The sequence below is a fragment of the Geotrypetes seraphini genome, chromosome 3, assembly GCF_902459505.1.
Source record: "Geotrypetes seraphini chromosome 3, aGeoSer1.1, whole genome shotgun sequence".
Taxonomy (NCBI): Eukaryota; Metazoa; Chordata; class Amphibia; order Gymnophiona; family Dermophiidae; genus Geotrypetes; species Geotrypetes seraphini.
In genome coordinates, this window is record NC_047086.1 from 284,760,505 (window position 1) to 284,780,437 (window position 19,933).

General features: G+C 49.9%; 1 protein-coding gene across 4 annotated transcripts in view; it reads left to right on the top strand.

Moving 5' to 3' along the window:
* Positions 1 to 19,933, top strand: part of CCDC88A (coiled-coil domain containing 88A) — a 612,058-nt gene that overhangs the window by 500,129 nt on the left and 91,996 nt on the right. The window lies entirely within an intron of this gene.

Consider the following 19,933-nt stretch of genomic DNA (forward strand, 5'->3'; position numbering starts at 1 on the left):
GCGGCAGCTATGCAAAAAGGCTGCTTGTGGCCTGCACTGGGCCTTTCCCTCTGACCTAGCCCATCCCTTCTGACTCAACTTCCTGTTTTCAGATGGGACAGGCAGGTCAGAGAGAGAGAGGTCTGGTGCAAGACACAGACAGCCTTTCTGTGTATGACTGCCACTGGCCTGCATAGCTGGAAACTGAATTCAAAAGTGGGCCAGCTGCATGGGGAAGATGAACAGCCATGTTAGGTGTGGGGGGAGAAGAGCTGCTATTACCCCGACTCCACCGGTACTGGCCCAGCCTGAGCTCACCAGAGATGCCGGTACTGTATCATTATGACTCTAAACACAGGTCATCAGACAGTCATGCTTCCAGGCATTGGACATCCAGACACCGTTCTAGTTCGTCGAAGCATCATTCTTTTTCTTTTCCTCGATGTTATCACATTAGCAAGTGCTCCTTCAAATCTAAACATCTAGAAAATAGCAGAAGCACTGCGTCATCTTCCCCAATGGATCAACCCCGTGCAAAGCGGCAACATCGATTACTGTCACTAGTTATTGACTCTGATCTTCAAATTGACTTTAATATTGATGCCTCTCCTTCATCAACTGAAGCCTATGACTCTCCTGAGCCACAATCTCCATGTATGTTTCCTCCTAGAGAGTCATCTCCTGTGGAGACACTTTCCTTTACTCGCTTCATTAGACAATTGGGGAAAGATCTCTCCATCAAACTTGAGGCAGATCTAAGTATAGTGCTGAATTTGTGAGAACTGTGGACTATAAACATCCACCTAAGGAGTTTATCAAACTTCCCTTGCATGGAATCCTGAAAGAAACCCTGCATAAAAACTGGGAATCTCCTCTCTCGGTTCCTGTCACTCCTAGGAAGTTGGACTCTCTTTATAAGATCATTCCCAGTCCAGAATTTGACAAACCTCAACTGTCATATCAGTCTTTGGTGGTGGAATCCACATTGAAAAATTCTGCCCCGTCCAAGGTTTACGCCTCAGTCCCGCTAGGTCAAGAAGGTCATACTATGGACAAGTTTGATAGACAGCTTTACCAAAACTCCATGTTGGCAAATTGAGTCATTAATTACAACTTCTATTTCACATGTTACATGAAGCATCTAGTCAAGCAACTACCTGCTTTTCAGAAATATCTTCCATCTCATCGAAAGACTCAATTGCAGCACATAGTTTCCACCCTTACTCAAACGAGACAGCACATGGTTCAGTCTGCTTATGATGCCTTTGAATTGTCTTCCATGGCTTCTTCTATGTCTGTAGCCATGAGGAGATTAGCATGGCTCAGAATTGCTGACATGGATGTTAACCTTCAGGACAGGTTACAACATTTCGGCCCTGATTCTGAAAAGTGCCATCCCGATTTTAGGCAGCTGTAGGCGTCCTACAGTTGTCTAATCAACCAATCGGGATGCACGTTTAAAAAAAAAAATGCTCCCCAGGCAGGCCGCCTATATTGAAGGCGCCTCCAGGATCCTAGATGCCTAAGCTCGCCCGCAAGATGCCTAAGCTCGCCTAAGGGCCTTAGGCGAACCTAGGCGGCCTTACACATCTCCCTAGTAGAGGAAGAGATGCTTAAAATGTAGGCCAGCAAAATGCTGGCCTACATTGTAAGTAGACGCAGCCGCTATACTTATTGTGGCAAGGGATCTCCCTGCCGCAATAAGTATAGCGGCCGCGGCCGACTGTCCATTACAGAATCAGGGCTTTCATGTCTTGGGGATGAGCTTTTTGGAGACTCAATTGAGAATGCCACTCAAAAGCTTTCTGCCCATGAGAAGACTTGGGATTCTTTAATCGAGCTTTCTGCCCATGAGAAGTCTTGGGATTCTTTAATCAAGCCTAAACTCAAGCCATCCACTTCCAGGACCTATAAACCTTCTTCCTATCAAAGGCATCTTTCAGCAAACCAATCTGCTACTTCCAGACCACAGCAGAGGAAACAAAAGTAACAGTGCCCTGAGAAAACTCAGGCATCTGCTTCTTCTAAGTTCACTCAGTCTTTTTGACCAGTTACTCGAGAGTATAGTTTCAATTCCTTTGCATCTTTCCATCTACTAATCAGTGGTCGTCTTCAATTTTATTTTCATCGTTGGGAGTTGATCACCTCCAACTTCTGGGTTCTGAACACCATTCAAGAGGGTTACTCTCTTCTGTTTCTCGCCATCCCTCCAGATCATCCTCCAAGAGAGTCTGCTTCAAACCCTCTCCAGTCTTCCCTTCTTCAGGAGATCAGTTCCCTACTTTTCCTCAATGCCATTGAGAAGGTGCCTCTGGAACAGCGGACAGGGGGTTTTAATCCTGCTATTTCCTTGTCCTGAAGAAGACGGGAGATCTTCGACCAATATTGGTTCTCGGGGCTCTCAATAAATTCCTTGTCAAGGAAAAGTTTTGAATGTTATCCCTGGCATCTTTATATCCCGTCTTGGAACACAACGATTGGCTATGCTCTCTAGATCTCAAGGAAGCTTATACTCACATTCCAATTGATCCAGCATTAGAACATAAAAAGTTGCCTCCGCTGAGGTAGACTAGAGGTCCATCTTACCCAGCGGTCCGCTCCCGCGGCGGCCCATCAGGCCTATTGCCTGAACAGTGGTCTCTGAATAAATTTATAAATTACCTCTAATCCTATCCCTATAACCTACCTCTACTCCTATCTGTACCCCTCAATCCCTTTGTCCTCCAGGTATCTGTCCAGACCTTCTTTGAAGCCCTGTAGCGTGCTTCTGCTTATCACATCCTCCGGTAGCGCATTCCATGTATCCACCACCCTCTGGGTGAAAAAGAACTTCCTGGCGTTTATTCTAAACCTTTCCCCTTTCAATTTCTCTGAGTGCCCCCTTGAACTTGTGGTTCCCCATAATTTGAAAAATCTGTCCCTGTCCACTTTTTCTATGCCCTTCATGATCTTGAAGGTTTCTATCATGTCTCCTCTAAGTCACCGCTTTTCCAGGGAGAAAAGCCCTAGCTTTTTCAGTCTGTCAGTATATGAGAAGTCCCCCATACCCTTTATTAGCTTAGTTGCTCTTCTCTGGACTCTCTCAAGTACCGCCATGTCCTTCTTGAGGTACGGCGACCAGTATTGGACATAGTACTCCAGGTGCGGGCGCACCATTGCACGATACAGTGGCAGGATGACTTCCTTCGTCCTGGTCGTGATACCTTTCTTAATGATACCCAACATTTTGTTCGCTTTCCTTGAGGCTGTGGCGCACTGCGCCGACGCCTTCAATGCTGTGTCTACCATCACTCCCAGGTCTCTTTCAAGGTTGCTCACCGCTAGCGGTTCCCCCCATCTTGTAAGTGAACATCGGGTTCTTTTTCCCTACATGCATGACCTTGCATTTCCCTATGTTGAAGCTCATATGCCACTTTTTGGCCCACTCTTCCAGCGTTGTCAGATCTTTTTGGAGATCTTTGCAGTCCTCCATGTTTTTGACCCTGCTGTATAGTTTAGTGTCATCCGCAAATTTAATAACCTCACATTTTGTTCCTGCCTCCAGGTCATTAATAAATATATTGAACAGGAGCGGCCCCAGCACCGACCCTTGTAGAACTCCGCTCGTGACCCATTGCCAATCTGAGTAATGGCCTTTTACACCAACCCTCTATTTCCTGTCAGGAAGTTCCTCAGATTTCATGTGGCCCATCACCACTATCAATACAAAGTTCTACCTTTCAGCCTGGCATCCTCTCCCAAAGTTTTCACCAAGTGCCTGGTGATAGTAGCAGTGGCCTTGAGGTCTCAGGGCCTTCAAGTCTTTCCCTATCTAGACGACTGGCTCATCAAGGATTCTTAGTCTCAGGGTGTGCTCTTAGCAATGCAACAGAATATAGTATTCCTTCAGAATTTGAGATTCGAGATCAGCTTCCCCAAATCTCAACTTCAGCTATTTCAGAAGCTCCAGCTTATTGGAGCCCTACTTGATACCATTCAACTCAGGGTGTTTCTTCCTCAACAGCATCAGGACATCCTAATTCAACTCTGCCATCAAGTTGCCCAACTTCAGTAACATAGTAAATGATGGCAGATAAAGACCTGAACACTCCATCCAGTCTGCCAATAAATTAAACCCATTAAAAAATACATGCTTAGATTAACTTGTCTCTTCTTTGATATTTCTGGGCCCGTAGACTGTAAAGTATGGTATTGTCCTAGGTTCCAAATGCTGAAGCTGCTGTCCAAGCTCACTCCAGCCTAGCCAACCATCCCGTTGTTTGCAGGATATCTAGCGTAAAGTCTGGCCAGTAACATCCTCATGTTACATATTAGTGGAGTTCACATTGATGCTCACCCCAGCCCATCCTATACTGAATCACCATAGAGATTGAATTAAAAGGCTGCTTACTTTACCTCACTGGGGATCTGTCATGAAGGAAAAAAATCCCAAAATAAAACCCACAAGATTACATTGTATATTCCAAAGCAAATAACTTTTCATTCTAGTAATAAGTATTATAGCAGCATTTGACAAATCAGAAATAAGTTTGGACATATACAATGGAGAGGAAAAAAAATCCCTCATACAAATAGTGCCAGCATATTTCTGTAAGTATGGTGCAGCTTCTCTGAAGAAACTCTGCCAAAGCATGGGGGTTTTATACAGAAAGTGTCTTTGTCTTAGATCATTCCCCTGGCTGAATATGTATCACCCTTTTGGAGCAGACAAGCTGCCTAGCTAATTCTCTCCTAGTCCACGCCTCCATTCTTCCTTGGGGGACCCTGGACAAGCATAGCTTCTGGAACTTTCTTCTTCTTCTTCTTGAAGTTTCCATTCTTCACACGGATACATCAGTATCAGTGCATTAGACTGGCATCACTTCTTAGGTTCCCAGATGGAGTTGACTTGCATTAGCTTTCAGCACTGTCAAATAGCTCATTGTCTTTCCAGCACTGGTTGGTGTCCTTGAGAAACTCCACAGCAAGAAATCTACACACTCACATGCCACACATTAGCATCTCAGTTTGTTGAAACTAGTTTGTACAAACCCGTGACTTCAGCAACTCCAGCAAAATGCAGGAATAGGTCTCACAACCTATCATAGGCTCCTGTCATCTATCTCAAGATCCTCTATTTTTATCCCACACTTTTTTGAATTTTATCACCATTTTCCTCTCCACCACTTCCCTCGGGTGGTCATTCCAGGCATCTACCACCCTCTCTGTGAAGAAGAATTTCCTAACATTGCTCATAAGTCCACCACCCTACAACCTGAAATTATGCCCTCTGGTTTTACCATTTTCTGGAAAAGATTTTGTTCTATATTAATACCTTTAAAATATTTGAACGTCTGAATCATAGCTTCCCTTTATCCCAGGACAAGCAGGCAGGTATTCTCACTAGTGGGTGATGTCATCCAACGGAGCCCCGATGCAGACATCTAACAAGCACACTTGCTTGTAGAAACTTTTAGAAGTTTCGAGTTGGCCACACCGCGCATGTGCGAGTGCCTTCCCGCCCAATGCACCGGGCGTGTCTCCTCAGTTCTTTCTATTCCGTGGAGCTGAGAAGTTTGCCTTTGAAACTCTCTGCGCAAAGTTCCTTTTTTGTGCCTTCTGTACCCGCAGGTTTGGTTTTTTTGTGCTCATTCTTGTTGGCTCTCGTTACGTTTTGTTGTTTTTAAAAAAAAAATTTTGTTCGATCGTTCGACCGGGCAGGTCGCGTGGCCGCGGCCCCGCGGCTTCGTCCTTGCGGCGGAGCTTTTTCGGCCTATGTCCCGGCCTGTTACCGGTTTTAAAAAGTGTGTCAAGTGCCAGTGCACGATTTCGTTGATTTGACCCGCATCAACATTGTCTTCAGTGTCTCGGGCCTCAATACCTTCCGAAATCGTGCCGGCCTTGCTCCACGCTCACAGCACGTGCGTTTAAGCGTCGCTGTATTTTGTGGAAGCCGCTGTTTGGCATGGAGGCATCCCCGGTGCTGCCCTCTTCCCAGAGCGCCACGCCTTCGACTTCCGATTCTACATCTTCGGCCTCGAGTCTGCTCAAGCCTGCCTCGTTCGTGCCGGCTTCGACCTCGACGCAGGCTGCAGTGCCTTCCGATGTCTCTTCAGGTCAGATAGTGCTGCCTCCTCTCCCTCCAGTGGTGCTTAAGGTGCCCAAGGCCTCCAAATCCAAGCCCCCTGGCGGCCGAATGATCGACGTCCGTGCAGGAGGTCCCATTTCTGATGTGGATCCCTCTTTGCCGGCGTCGTTTCACGCCTTGATGGAGAAGCGATTTGTCGAGCTCTTTACCAAAATTGGGCCAACGCTTCTCTCCCAGATCCAGCCTGGGCATGCGGAAGCCTCCCGCGAGGTCGAGCCGCCTCCGGTGCCTCCTCGGCACACACTCTCGCTGCTGGGAGCAGAGTCTCGGCGAGTGTCGGGTCTGGCTCCGGGACATGTCTCGCAAGGAGCAGAGTCTTTGCCCATGCCATCGATGGAGCCGATACCCTCGATCCATGGCTTGCCAGGTCCGGACCCTTCCTCTGCGATGCCGGGCCTCGAACCTTGGGGAGCGCTTCGGGGGGCCTTGTCTCAGCCTCTGATGCTTCGATCCACGGCCTCCAGTCCCATCTATTTGGTGGCTGCCTCGTCTGGGCGTCGCTCACCTCGTTGCTTGAGGCCTGCTTCTCGACACAGCTCCGGTCGTCGAGCGAGGCACTCCTCGAGGCATTCATCGAGACATGCCTCGCCTCGTCGGAAGCAACCTTTCCGGGAGTTTTCTCTGGAATACTCGCCCCCTCCTCCCATGCCAGAACTTGAAGACTGCGGGGGTTCATTCTCTCCGTGCCGGTCCTCGGCATCGGCGGATCAGGCCGCCTCATCGTCTTCGAGCCCGCCTCGAGGGCCGACTCTGGCGGACCAGTTGTCATTCTCATCCTTCCTGAGGCAGATGGCGATGGATCTGGATATCACCCTGGATTCGGGTTCCAAGTTCTCGAAGGAGTATCTGGAGATGATGCATCTTCCTCAACCTCCAGCCGAGCCTCTACGCCTGCCTCTACACAAGCTTCTGGACCAGACTTTCATGAGATGCTTCGAGACCCCGTACTCCATCCCGGCGGTCCCGGGGAAGTTCGATGCTCGATACCGCACGATGCACCATAAGGGCTTCGACGGGGCACAGCTCTCACACCAGTCTCTCTTGGTTGAATCCTCTCTGAAGCGGTCTCATCCCTCCCAGGTCTATGCTTCCACTCCTCCTGGCCGGGAGGGCAAAACCATGGACAGATTTGGCAGGCGCATCTACCAGAACTCGATGATGGCTTCTCGAGTCCTCAATTACAGCTTTCATTTTGCAACCTACTATGAGTTTTTTCTTTCCATTCTTCAAAAGTTTTTACCCTATCTGGACTCTCAGGCTCGCTTCGAGTACTCGGAGGTGCTGGCATCATTGTCCCAACTCCGCCTGCAGATGATGCAATCGTCTTACGACGCATTTGAGCTCTCAGCCAGAGCGGCGGCCTGTTCGGTGGCCATGAGACGCTTGGCGTGGCTTCGCACCATTGATATGGACCCGAATCTCCAGGACAGGCTGGCGAACGTTCCCTGTGCGGGAGCGGACCTTTTCGAAGAATCCATCAAGGCGGCACGGAGAAGCTATCCAAGCATGAAAAATCTTTTCAGTCTATTCTCCGCCAGAAGCCCAAGCCTGCCATCTCTCGTCCGTCTCGTCCTCCTATGATTTATCAATGGCGCTACCCGCCGAAACAGGCCCCCGCCATTCGGCCGCCAGTGAAGAGGCAGCATCAGCAGAAGCCCCAACAAAAGCCTCAACCTTCTGCTGTCCCCAAGGCTCCCCAGCCTTTTTGACTGTCTCGTAGGGAGCATAACTTCCATCGTTCTGCCCTCCCCGCTTTTGCCCATCTGAGGTCGTCTCCATTATTTTTACCATCGATGGACGACTATTACTACCAACCTCTGGGTCCTTTCCATCGTAAGAGAGGGATACTCTCTTCAGTTCCATCATGTTCCTCCGGAACATCCTCCAAGAGAGTATCCTTCCAACTTAACCCAGACCGCTCTTCTTCTTCAGGAAGCTCAGGCTTTGCTCCGGCTTCGTGCCGTCGAGCCGGTCCCTGTGGACCAACAGAACAGGGGTTTTTACTCCCGGTACTTCCTTGTTCCGAAGAAGACGGGCGACCTACGTCCTATTTTGGACCTCAGGGTGCTCAAAAGTTCCTGGTCAGGGAGAAGTTTCGCATGTTGACCCTGGCTTCTCTCTATCCCCTCCGCGAGCAGAACGACTGGTTATGCTCCCTGAATCTCAAGGAGGCCTACACTCATATTCCCATTCATCCGGCCTCCCGTCAATACCTCAGATTTCGGGTGGGACACCTTCATCTTCAGTACAGAGTGCTTCCTTTCGGCCTCGCTTTGTCTCCCAGAGTCTTCACCAAGTGCCTGGTTGTGGTGGCCGCAGCACTCAGGAACCATGGTCTGCAGGTGTTTCCCTACCTCGACGACTGGCTCATCAAGGATTCCACGTCTCAGGGGGCCGTCCGGGCCACTCAGAGGACAATCTGGTTTCTACAGAGTCTGGGATTCGAGATTAACTTTCCCAAATCCCATCTTCAACCTTCACAGACTCTCCCCTTCATCGGAGCTGTTCTGGATACTATTCAACTCAGAGCGTTCCTTCCTCCTCAGCGCCTGGCGGCTCTTCTTCAGCTTTGTCACTCGGTCTCTTCTCGCCCGTCCATCTCGGCGAGACACATGATGGTGCTCCTGGGCCACATGGCCTCTACGGTTCACGTGACTCCTTTTGCCAGACTTCACCTGCGGATTTCTCAGTGGACCCTGGCTTCTCAATGGTCGCAGATCTCCGACCCTCTGACTCGTCACATTCAGGTCACTCCTGCTCTGCTGCAGTCGCTTCGCTGGTGGATGCTCTCTTCCAATCTTTCCAGAGGTTTGCTGTTTCACATGCCTACCCATCAGAAGGTCCTCACGACTGACTCCTCAACCTATGCTTGGGGGGCTCATCTGGACGGGCTCCCCACCCAGGGCTATTGGACGAGTGCGGATCGTCTGTGCCATATCAATCTCCTGGAACTCAGGGCGATTTTCAATGCTCTCACTGCTTTTCAGCATCTACTTCACGACATGGTGGTCCTCATTCGTACGGACAATCAGGTCGCCATGTATTATGTCAACAAGCAGGGAGGCACGGGATCGGCCTCCCTCTGTCAGGAAGCTCTGAAAGTTTGGGATTGGGCGATTCGCCACAACGCCTTCCTCAAAGCTGTCTGCATTCAAGGGGTGGACAATGCCTTGGCGGACAACTTGAGTCGCCTTCTGCAGCCTCACGAGTGGGCTCTCCATTCCACGCCCCTTCATCAAATCTTCTCCCTGTGGGGAACGCCTCAGATAGACCTCTTTGCAGCTCCCCACAACTTCAAACTACCTCAGTTCTGCTCCAGGATCTACACTCCTCATCGTCTCGAGGCAGATGCTTTTCTTCTGGATTGGGGGAATCTCTTTCTGTATGCGTTTCCTCTCATTCAAAAGACTCTGGTCAAGCTCAAGTCCAACCAGGCAACCATGATTCTGATTGCTCCTCAGTGGCCCAGGCAACCTTAGTACTCCCTTCTTCTGCAACTCAGCAGCAGGGAGCCCTTCCTTCTACCAGTGTTTCCATCTCTGCTTACACAGCATCAGGGATCTCGAAGTCGCTCGAAGGAAGGAAAGGTGACTAGTGGAGTCCCTCAGGGTTCGGTGCTGGGGCCAATCCTGTTCAATCCTGTTCAATATGTATGTAAGTGACATTGCTGAAGGGTTAGAAGGAAAAGTGTGCCTTTTTGCAGATGATACCAAGATTTGTAACAGAGTAGACACCGAAGAGGGAGTGGAAAATATGAAAAAGGATCTGCAAAAGTTAGAGGAATGGTCTAATGCCTGGCAACTAAAATTCAATGCAAAGAAATGCAGAGTAATGCATTTGGGGATTAATAATAGGAAGGAACCATATATGCTGGGAGGAGAGAAGCTGATATGCACGGACGGGGAGAGGGACCTTGGGGTGATAGTGTCCAAAGATCTAAAGGTGAAAAAACAGTGTGACAAGGCAGTGGCTGCTGCCAGAAGGATTCTGGGCTGTATAAAGAGAGGCGTAGTCAGTAGAAGGAAGAAGGTGTTGATGCCCCTGTACAGGTCATTGGTGAGGCCCCACTTGGAGTATTGTGTTCAGTTTTGGAGACCGTATCTGGCGAAAGACGTAAGAAGACTTGAGGCGGTCCAGAGGAGGGCGACGAAAATGATAGGAGGCTTGCGCCAGAAGACGTATGAGGAGAGACTGGAAGCCCTGAATATGTATACCCTAGAGGAAAGGAGGGACAGGGGAGATATGATTCAGACATTCAAATACTTAAAGGGTATTAACGTAGAACAAAATCTTTTCCAGAGAAAGGAAAATGGTAAAACCAGAGGACATAATTTGAGGTTGAGGGGTGGTAGATTCAGGGGCAATGTTAGGAAATTCTACTTTACGGAGAGGGTGGTGGATGCCTTGAATGCGCTCCCAAGAGAGGTGGTGGAGAGTAAAACTGTGACTAAGTTCAAAGAAGCGTGGGATGAACACAGAAGATTTAGAATCAGAAAATAATATTAAAGATTGAACTAGGCCAGTTACTGGGCAGACTTGTACGGTCTGCGTCTGTGTATGGCCATTTGGAGGAGGATGGGCAGGGGAGGGCTTCAATGGCTGGGAGGGTGTAGATGGGCTGGAGTAAGTCTTAACAGTGATTTCGGCAGTTGGAACCCAAGCACAGTACCGGGTAAAGCTTTGGATTCTCGCCCAGAAATAGCTAAGAAGAAAAAAAAAAAAAAAAAAAAATTTAAATTGAATCAGGTTGGGCAGACTGGATGGACCATTCGGGTCTTTATCTGCCGTCATCTACTATGTTACTATGTTACTATGTATGATCTCTGCTTCATCCCAACCTGCAGTCGCTACACCTGACAGTTTGGTTCCTCTCAGCGTAACTTCCCTTCAGTTTTCACCAGCTTTGCAGGATGTTTTGGAAGCTTCAAGGAAACATAGAAACATAGAAGATGACGGCAGAAAAGGGCCACAGCCCATCAAGTCTGCCCACTCCAACAACCCTACCCCCTTGAATTTACCCCCCTAGAGATCCCACATGTGTATCCCATTTCCTTTTAAAATCCTTCACGCTGCTGGCCTGAATCACCTGAGGTGGAAGTTCATTCCAACGATCGACCACCCTTTCGGTGAAGAAGAACTTCCTGGTGTCGCCATGAAATTTCCCACCCCTGATTTTCAGCGGATGGCCTCTTGTGGCAGAGGGGCCTTTAAAAAAGAAGATATCATCCTCCACCTCAATACGGCCGGTGATATATTTAAACGTCTCTATCATGTCTCCTCTCTCTCTACGTTCTTCAAGTGAATATAGCTGCAATTTATTCAGTCTTTCTTCATACGGGAGGTCTTTGAGTCCCGAGACCATTTTGGTGGCCATTCTTTGAACCGACTCAACTCTCAGCACATCCTTTTGGTAATGTGGCCTCCAGAATTGTACACAATACTCCAGATGAGGCCTCACCATGGATCTGTACAATGGCATTATAACTTCGGGCTTCCGGCTGATAAAACTTCTTCGGATGCATCCCATCATTTGTCTTGCCTTTGATGAAGCCTTCTCCACTTGATTGGCAGTCTTCATGTCTTCGCTAATGATCACCCCCAAATCACGTTCCGCCTTGGTCCTAACTAAGGTTTCACCATTTAGTGTGTAAGTTTTGCATGGATTCCTGCTGCCGAGGTGCATGACCTTACATTTTCTAGCATTGAAGTTTAGCTGCCAAGTCGAGGACCAATGTTCCAATAGAAGTAGGTCCTGCGTCATACTGTCTGGTAAAGTGTTCTCACTTACTATGTTGCATAGTTTGGCGTCATCGGCGAATAATGTGATTTTACCCTGAAGCCCCTGAGTCAGATCTCCCACAAATATGTTGAAGAGGATCGGGCCCAAGACCGAGCCCTGAGGCACTCCACTGATCACCTCCGACGTTTTTGAAGGGGCACCATTTACCACCACTCTCTGAAGTCTACTGTTTAGCCAATCACCGACCCATGTAGTTAACGTCTCTCCCAGTCCCATTGATTTCATCTTGTTCAATAGTCTGCGGTGCGGAACGCTATCAAAAGCTTTACTAAAGTCCAAGTAAACGACGTCCAGGGACTCACCCACATCCAGTTTCCTTGTTATCCAGTCAAAGAAACTAATCAGATTGGATTGGCAGGACCTGCCTCTGGTAAATCCATGTTGGCGGGGATCCCGTAGATTCTTCTCGTCTAGGATTGTATCTAATTTATGCTTAATTAGTGTTTCCATGAGTTTACTCACTATGGATGTGAGACTCACCGGTCTGTAATTCTCAGCCTCTGTCCTGCAGCCCTTTTTGTGGAGTGGGATTACATTGGCTGTTTTCCAGTCCAAGGGGACTTTTCCCGCCTTCAAGGAAAGATTGAAGATCACAGACAATGGCTCTGCCAGGACATCACACAGCTCTCTAAGCACCCTGGGGTGTAGATTGTCCGGTCCCATGGCTTTGTTCACTTTGAGTCTTGATAGTTCGCAGTAGACGCTGCTGGGTGTAAACTCGAAATTCCAGAACGGGTCATCTGAGCTATGCCTTGCTTGCAACTGTGGACCGGACCCTGGCGCCTCGCAGGTAAAGACTGAGCAGAAGTATTCGTTTAGTAGTTCGGCTTTATCGGAATCTGATTCTGCATAAGTCCCGTCTGCTTTCCTAAGGCGTACTATCCCATTTGTGTTTCTTTTCCTATCATTGATGTACCTGAAAAAGGATTTATCCCTTTTCTTAATGTCCTTTGCTAGATTCTCTTCTATCTGAAGCTTGGCCTCTCTGACTGCCGTTTTGACAGCTTTGGACTTGGCCAGATAGTCTTCTTTTGCTGCTCCTCTTCCTGAATGTTTGTAGGAAACAAATGCTTTTTTCTTTTTCTTAACGAGGTCCGAGATTTCTGTAGTGAACCACTGGGGTCTGTTATTCCTCCGTCGTTTGCTTGTTGTTTTTATATAGCGATTTATTGCTTCATGTAGGGTAGATTTCAGGTTTGCCCACATGGCCTCTACATTATTGGTTTCGGCATGGTCTTGCAGTGCCCGATGGACGAAGTCTCCCATGCGTTTGAAGTCAGTGCCACGAAAATTTAGGACCTTTGTTGTTGTGGTCGATCTGGAGAAACCCTTTCGAAGGTTGAACCAAACCATGTTATGGTCGCTGGAGGCCAGCGTATCACCTACCGAAACTTCTGATACGCTGTCTCCGTTGGTGAGTACCAGGTCTAGTAACGCCTGGTCCCTAGTGGGCTCCAATACCAATTGTTTGAGCTGTGCACCCTTTATGGAGGTTAACAACCTTCTACTGCCGCTAGTTTGTGCGGTGAGTGCATTCCAATCTGTATCGGGCATATTAAAATCCCCTAACAGTACTGTGTCCCCACGCAAGGTGATGTTTTCAATGTCCTCGATTAATTCCATATCCTTTTCTACCTGTTGTCTCGGAGGTCTGTAAATCACACCAAGATACAGGCATTTTTCATTTCCTCTAGCCAGGTTCACCCAGAGGGATTCCCCGGTATACTTAACATCTGTGATTATGGTAGTTTTGATGTCTTCTCTAGTGTATAGAGCTACCCCTCCTCCTAACTTGCCCTCCCTGTCTCGACGGAGTAAGTTGTAACCCGGTATAACCATATCCCACCCGTGTGAGTCCGTGAACCAAGTTTCGGATATCGCCACTACGTCTAGGTCGGTGTTCATTATTTCCGTCTCTAAATCTAGAATTTTATTGCCCAAACTGTGTGCATTGACGTACATAGCTCTCCATACCTTATGTTTGCTAAGTCCCTGTATAGAGTTTCCCGCCTGAGTTAGTGTGACCCCCGATGTATTGTTTACAGTGTGTGCACTTACCTCAGACTCAGAGTGGCGACTCACCTCCTCAGGATAGTTACTTACTGCTCCAGAGAATGAACGGATACCCTCCCCCAACTTACCTAGTTTAAAGCCCTTCGAAGTAGGCGGGCTAGTCGACGTCCGAAGACGTTCTTACCTCTTCTGGTCAGGTGGAGTCCGTCTGGTCCCTGAAGTCCCTGCAGTGCCTCTCCATGGTCCAGAAATCCAAAGTTCATCTCCCTGCACCATCCATGTAGCCACTCGTTAGTCCTCTGGATACGCTCCTCCCGGGCTCTACCCTTACCTCTTACCGGGAGGATTGATGAGAAGACCACCTGCGCTCCCAACTGCCTCAGCTTCTCACCCAGGGCTCCAAAGTCTTTGGGTATGGTCTCCGGGGTGTTCCTGGCAGTGTCATTCGTCCCAACGTGGATGAGAAGCATGGGGAAGTGGTCCTGTGGTTTGAGAAGTCTATCTAGACAGGTGGTGACATCTCGGATTCTGGCCCCAGGCAGACAGCAAACCTCCCTTGATTGTATATCCGGTCTGCAAATTGGTCCCTCGGTGCCCCTTAACATGGAATCCCCAATGACCACCACCCTGCGTTTCTTTGAGGGGAGCTGTTCAGTCGTCCCTGGGACTGGGGTCATGTGTTGGACGTCTTCCTGTTCCTCAACTGCAATCCCTTCCTGTAGGATATGGAATCTGTTTCTCAGGGCGATTTGTGGGGTCGATGTAAAACTGCCCTGTTTGAGAGAAAAGGAAGAAGATGAAGAAGAAACTGAGAAAGGGGGGGGTCTCCTGTGCTTGCCTGTGGAGGAGGTTACCAGCTGCCAGGAGTCGGCGTCCCCAGCCATTTCCTGTACCCCAGTCGTTGGTCTCAAGGCTGAGGGTTTGGGTGTCACGAGGATGGATTTGTCCAGTGCCTGCTCGGAGATTTGGGACAGCTCCTGGACTACGCCGTCGATGAAGGCCTCATCCTCTCTGATGCTCCTCAATCGCCTCACCTCCTCCCTTAGGCTCAATAGTTCCTGTAATATGTCTCCTTCCAGCTGTCCCATCTCCTCTGTCTGTGTAGAAACAGAGGTGTATTGCTGGGGGGGGGATGGCCTCGGTCTGCACACACGCCTCTGTCCACCGTCCAGGGTCATCCTCCGTCTGTACATAGGCCATAGCCATCCCCAGGATCCCTCCGGTGACTGGAATGCTGGTCTTGATTGCAGTCCTGGTGCTTCTTGTTCTCCCTGCCATTTCAAATTGTTATTTAGGTATGCCTGCCTGTTAGTTAGTTGAGAAAGCCTGCCTGTTAGTTAGTTTGTGAATTTGAGAGAAAAGTCTGCCTGTTTAAGAGCTTGAAAGAAAGGAAAAAGTCTGCCTGAGAGTTTGAAAGAGAAATCTGTTTGCTAGTTTGTTGGTTTGAGAGTTTGAGGGATTGGGGTGTCTGGGAAGGTCTGCCTGCTGTGTAATTAGAGAGGATGTATAATTAGAGATATGTAGTTAGAGAGGATTGCCTGCTTGTTAGCGAGTTAGAAAGAAAGGTCTGCCTATTAGGATTAAAGATAGATGGAAAGTTTTGGATGTGTTTGAGAAAGACTGTTTCTATTGGTTGTCTGTGGTTTTGCTTACTGTTTGTTGTCCCCTGAGAGTTGTGATTTTGCTGGTGCTACTGTGCGTGCGGTTGAGTGTTTGTCTAGGGAGTGTGGTGTTCCCTGAAGCTTGTCTAGGTAACTGACTGATGTATTGCGATTTGGAACCCTCTGTGGGCTGCTTAGCTCCCTGGCTCCTTCTTAAGGCTCCTTCGCAAAGGCGCCCTCGCTAAGGCGAGCGCCTTTGCCGCTCGCCTTCGCCGCGCGCCGAACGGCTGCGCGCCGTTGGCTCCCCTCCTTTTAAGGGGGAGTCCGGGCGCTCTGACTCGCTGGGGGGTGGGTGGAGCTTCCGACTCACTGGGGGTGGGCGGAGCCTCCTCTCGCCGCTACCCCGCTCTGCCTGCCTCCGCCTGCTCTTTCCCTCGCGACCACGCTCTTACCAGCGTTTCTCCTCTCCCTCTCCTGCTGGTGCCTGCTTGAGCTGCTGCCTCCCCGACTCGGCCCGAGCAAGTTCCCTTGTGCCGCGGTTCTCCTCCTTTTAAGGGGGAGTCCGGGCGCTCTGACTCGCTGGGGGGTGGGTGGAGCTTCCGACTCACTGGGGGTGGGCGGAGCCTCCTCTCGCCGCTACCCCCGCTCTGCCTGCCTCCGCCTGCTCTTTCCCTCGCGACCACGCTCTTACCAGCGTTTCTCCTCTCCCTCTCCTGCTGGTGCCTGCTTGAGCTGCTGCCTCCCCGACTCGGCCCGAGCAAGTTCCCTTGTGCCGCGGTTCTCCTCCTTTTAAGGGGGAGTCCGGGCGCTCTGACTCGCTGGGGGGTGGGTGGAGCTTCCGGACTCACTGGGGGTGGGCGGAGCCTCCTCTCGCCGCTACCCCGCTCTGCCTGCCTCCGCCTGCTCTTTCCCTCGCGACCACGCTCTTACCAGCGTTTCTCCTCTCCCTCTCCTGCTGGTGCCTGCTTGAGCTGCTGCCTCCCCGACTCGGCCCGAGCAAGTTCCCTTGTGCCGCGGTTCTCCTCCTTTTAAGGGGGAGTCCGGGCGCTCTGACTCGCTGGGGGGTGGGTGGAGCTTCCGACTCACTGGGGGTGGGCGGAGCCTCCTCTCGCCGCTACCCCGCTCTGCCTGCCTCCGCCTGCTCTTTCCCTCGCGACCACGCTCTTACCAGCGTTTTCTCCTCTCCCTCTCCTGCTGGTGCCTGCTTGAGCTGCTGCCTCCCCGACTCGGCCCGAGCAAGTTCCCTTGTGCCGCGGTTCTCCTCCTTTTAAGGGGGAGTCCGGGCGCTCTGACTCGCTGGGGGGTGGGTGGAGCTTCCGACTCACTGGGGGTGGGCGGAGCCTCCTCTCGCCGCTACCCCGCTCTGCCTGCTTCCGCCTGCTCTTTCCCTCGCGACCACGCTCTTACCAGCGTTTCTCCTCTCCCTCTCCTGCTGGTGCCTGCTTGAGCTGCTGCCTCCCCGACTCGGCCCGAGCAAGTTCCCTTGTGCCGCGGTTCTCCTCCTTTTAAGGGGGAGTCCGGGCGCTCTGACTCGCTGGGGGGTGGGTGGAGCTTCCGACTCACTGGGGGTGGGCGGAGCCTCCTCTCGCCGCTACCCTGCTCTGCCTGCCTCCGCCTGCTCTTTCCCTCGCGACCACGCTCTTACCAGCGTTTCTCCTCTCCCTCTCCTGCTGGTGCCTGCTTGAGCTGCTGCCTCCCCGACTCGGCCCGAGCAAGTTCCCTTGTGCCGCGGTTCTCCTCCTTTTAAGGGGGAGTCCGGGCGCTCTGACTCGCTGGGGGGTGGGTGGAGCTTCCGACTCACTGGGGGTGGGCGGAGCCTCCTCTCGCCGCTACCCCGCTCTGCCTGCCTCCGCCTGCTCTTTCCCTCGCGACCACGCTCTTACCAGCGTTTCTCCTCTCCCTCTCCTGCTGGTGCCTGCTTGAGCTGCTGCCTCCCCGACTCGGCTACTAGGCAATGCTATTCCCAGAAATGGACTAGATTCTCTACTTGGTGTTTTTCTCAGCACAAGGAGCCTCAACATGCCTCCTTGTCCTCTGTTTTGGACTATCTTTTGCACCTGTCTCAATCTGGCCTCAGGTCTACATCGATCAGAGTCCATCTTAGTGCAATTGCTGCTTTCCACCAGCCTCTTCAAGAGAAACTTCTTTCTGCACATCCTGTGGTTTCCAGATTCATGAAAGGTCTTTTCCACGTCAATCTTCCTTTCAAACCGCCTCCAGTGGTTTGGGATCTCAATGTGGTTCTTTCTCAACTTATGAAGCCTCCATTTGAACCTCTTAACAAAGCTTCTCTGAAATTCCTCACTTGGAAAGTGGTGCTTCTCATTGGCCTCACTTCTGCCCGTCAAGTGAGTGAACTTCAAGCGTTGGTTGCGGATCCGCCCTTTACAGTGTTTCATGATGACAAGGTGGTCCTCCACACTCATCCCAAATTCCTCCCCTAGGTGGTCTCGGAATTTCATCTGAATCAATCCATTGTTCTTCCTATGTTTTTTCCAAAGCCTCATTCTCATCCTGCAGAATCAGCTCTTCACACTCTGGACTGTAAACGTGCTTTGGCTTTCTACCTGGAACGCACCAAGCCTCACAGAACTGCTCCTCAACTTTTCATCTCCTTTGATCCGAACAAGTTGGGACGCCCTATCTCTAAGCGCACCATCTCCAACTGGATGGCGGCTTGTATCTGTTTCTGCTATGCCTAGGCTGAATTACCTCTTCACAGTAAAGTCACAGCCCATAAGGTCAGAGCAATGGCAGCCTCTGTAGCTTTCCTCAGATCGACACCGATTGAGGAGATTTGTAAAGCTGCCACTTGGTCCTTGGTTTATACCTTCACCTCACACTATTGTCTGGATACCTTCTCCAGACGAGATGGACAGTTTGGCCAAACAGTGTTGCAAAATTTATTCTCCTAAGTTGCCAACTCTCCCTCCATCCCTTTGTGGTTAGCTTGGAGGTCACCCACTAGTGAGAATACCTGCCTGCTTGTCCTGGGATAAAGAAATGTTACTTACCGTAACAGTTGTTATCCAGGGACAGCAGGCAGCTATTCTCATGTCCCACCCACCTCCCCTGGGTTGGCTTCTCTGCTAGCTATCTGAACTGAGGAGACACGCCCGGAGCATCGGGCGGGAAGGCACTCGCGCATGCGCGGTGTAGGCAACTCGAAACTTCTAAAAGTTTCTACAAGCAAGTGTGCTTGTGAGATGTCCGCATCGGGGCTCCGTTGGATGACGTCACCCACTAGTGAGAATAGCTGCCTGCTGTCCCTGGATAACAACTGTTACGGTAATTAACATTGCTGTCCCTCCTTTCCTTTAGGGTACGCATATTCAGGGCTTCCAGTCTTTTCTCATATGTCTTCTGGCGCAAACCTCCTACCATTTTTGTCACCTTGTCTTATGTCCTTTGGCAGATACAGTCTCCAAAATGGAACACAATACTCCAAGTGAGGTCTCACCATTGACCTGTACAGGGGCATCAACACCTTCTTTCTTCTACTGCTCATGCCTCTCTCTATAAAGCCTAGCATCTTTCAGGCAACATCCATCGCCTTGTCACACTGTTTCTTTGCTTTCAGATCTTCGGACACAATCACCCCATGGACCCTTTCTCCATCCATGCATATCAGCCTCTCACCTCCCAACATACACAGCTCCTTCTGATTTCTAATCCCTAAATGCATTACTCTCTACTTCTTTGCATTGAATTTTAGTTGCCAGATATTAGACCATTCCTCTAACTTTTGCAGATCCTTTTTCATGTTTTTCACTCCCTCCTTGGTGTCTACTCTGTTACGAATCTTGGTATCATCTGCAAAAAGGCAAACTTTTCCTTCTAACCCTTCAGCAATGTAGCTCACTAACATATTAAACAGTATCAGCCCCAGCACCAATCCCAGAGGGACTCCACTACTCACCTTTTCCTCCTCCAAGCGAATTCCATTAACCACCACCCTCTAGCGTCTGTCTGTCTTCCAGTTTCTAATCTAGTTCACCACTTTGGGTCCTAACTTCAACCCATAAAGTTTGTTCAAGAGCCTTCTATGAGGAACCGTGTCAAAGGCACTGCTGAAATCTAAATAAATTACATCTAGCATATGCCCTTGATCCAATTCTCTGGTCACCCAATCAAAAAATTCAATCAGATTTGTTTGGCATGATTTACCTTTAGTAAAACCATGTTACCTCAGATCCTGTAACCCATTTGATTCTAGGAATTTCATTATCCTTTTTTTCAGCAATGCTTCCATTATTTCTCCAATAACCAAAGTGAGGCTTACTGGCCTGTAGTTTCCGCTTCATCTCTACGACCACTTTTGTGAATAGGGACCACATCTGCTCTTCTCCATTCCTCAGGAACCACTCCCATCTCCAAAGATTTGTTGAACAAATATTTAATAGGACCTGCCAG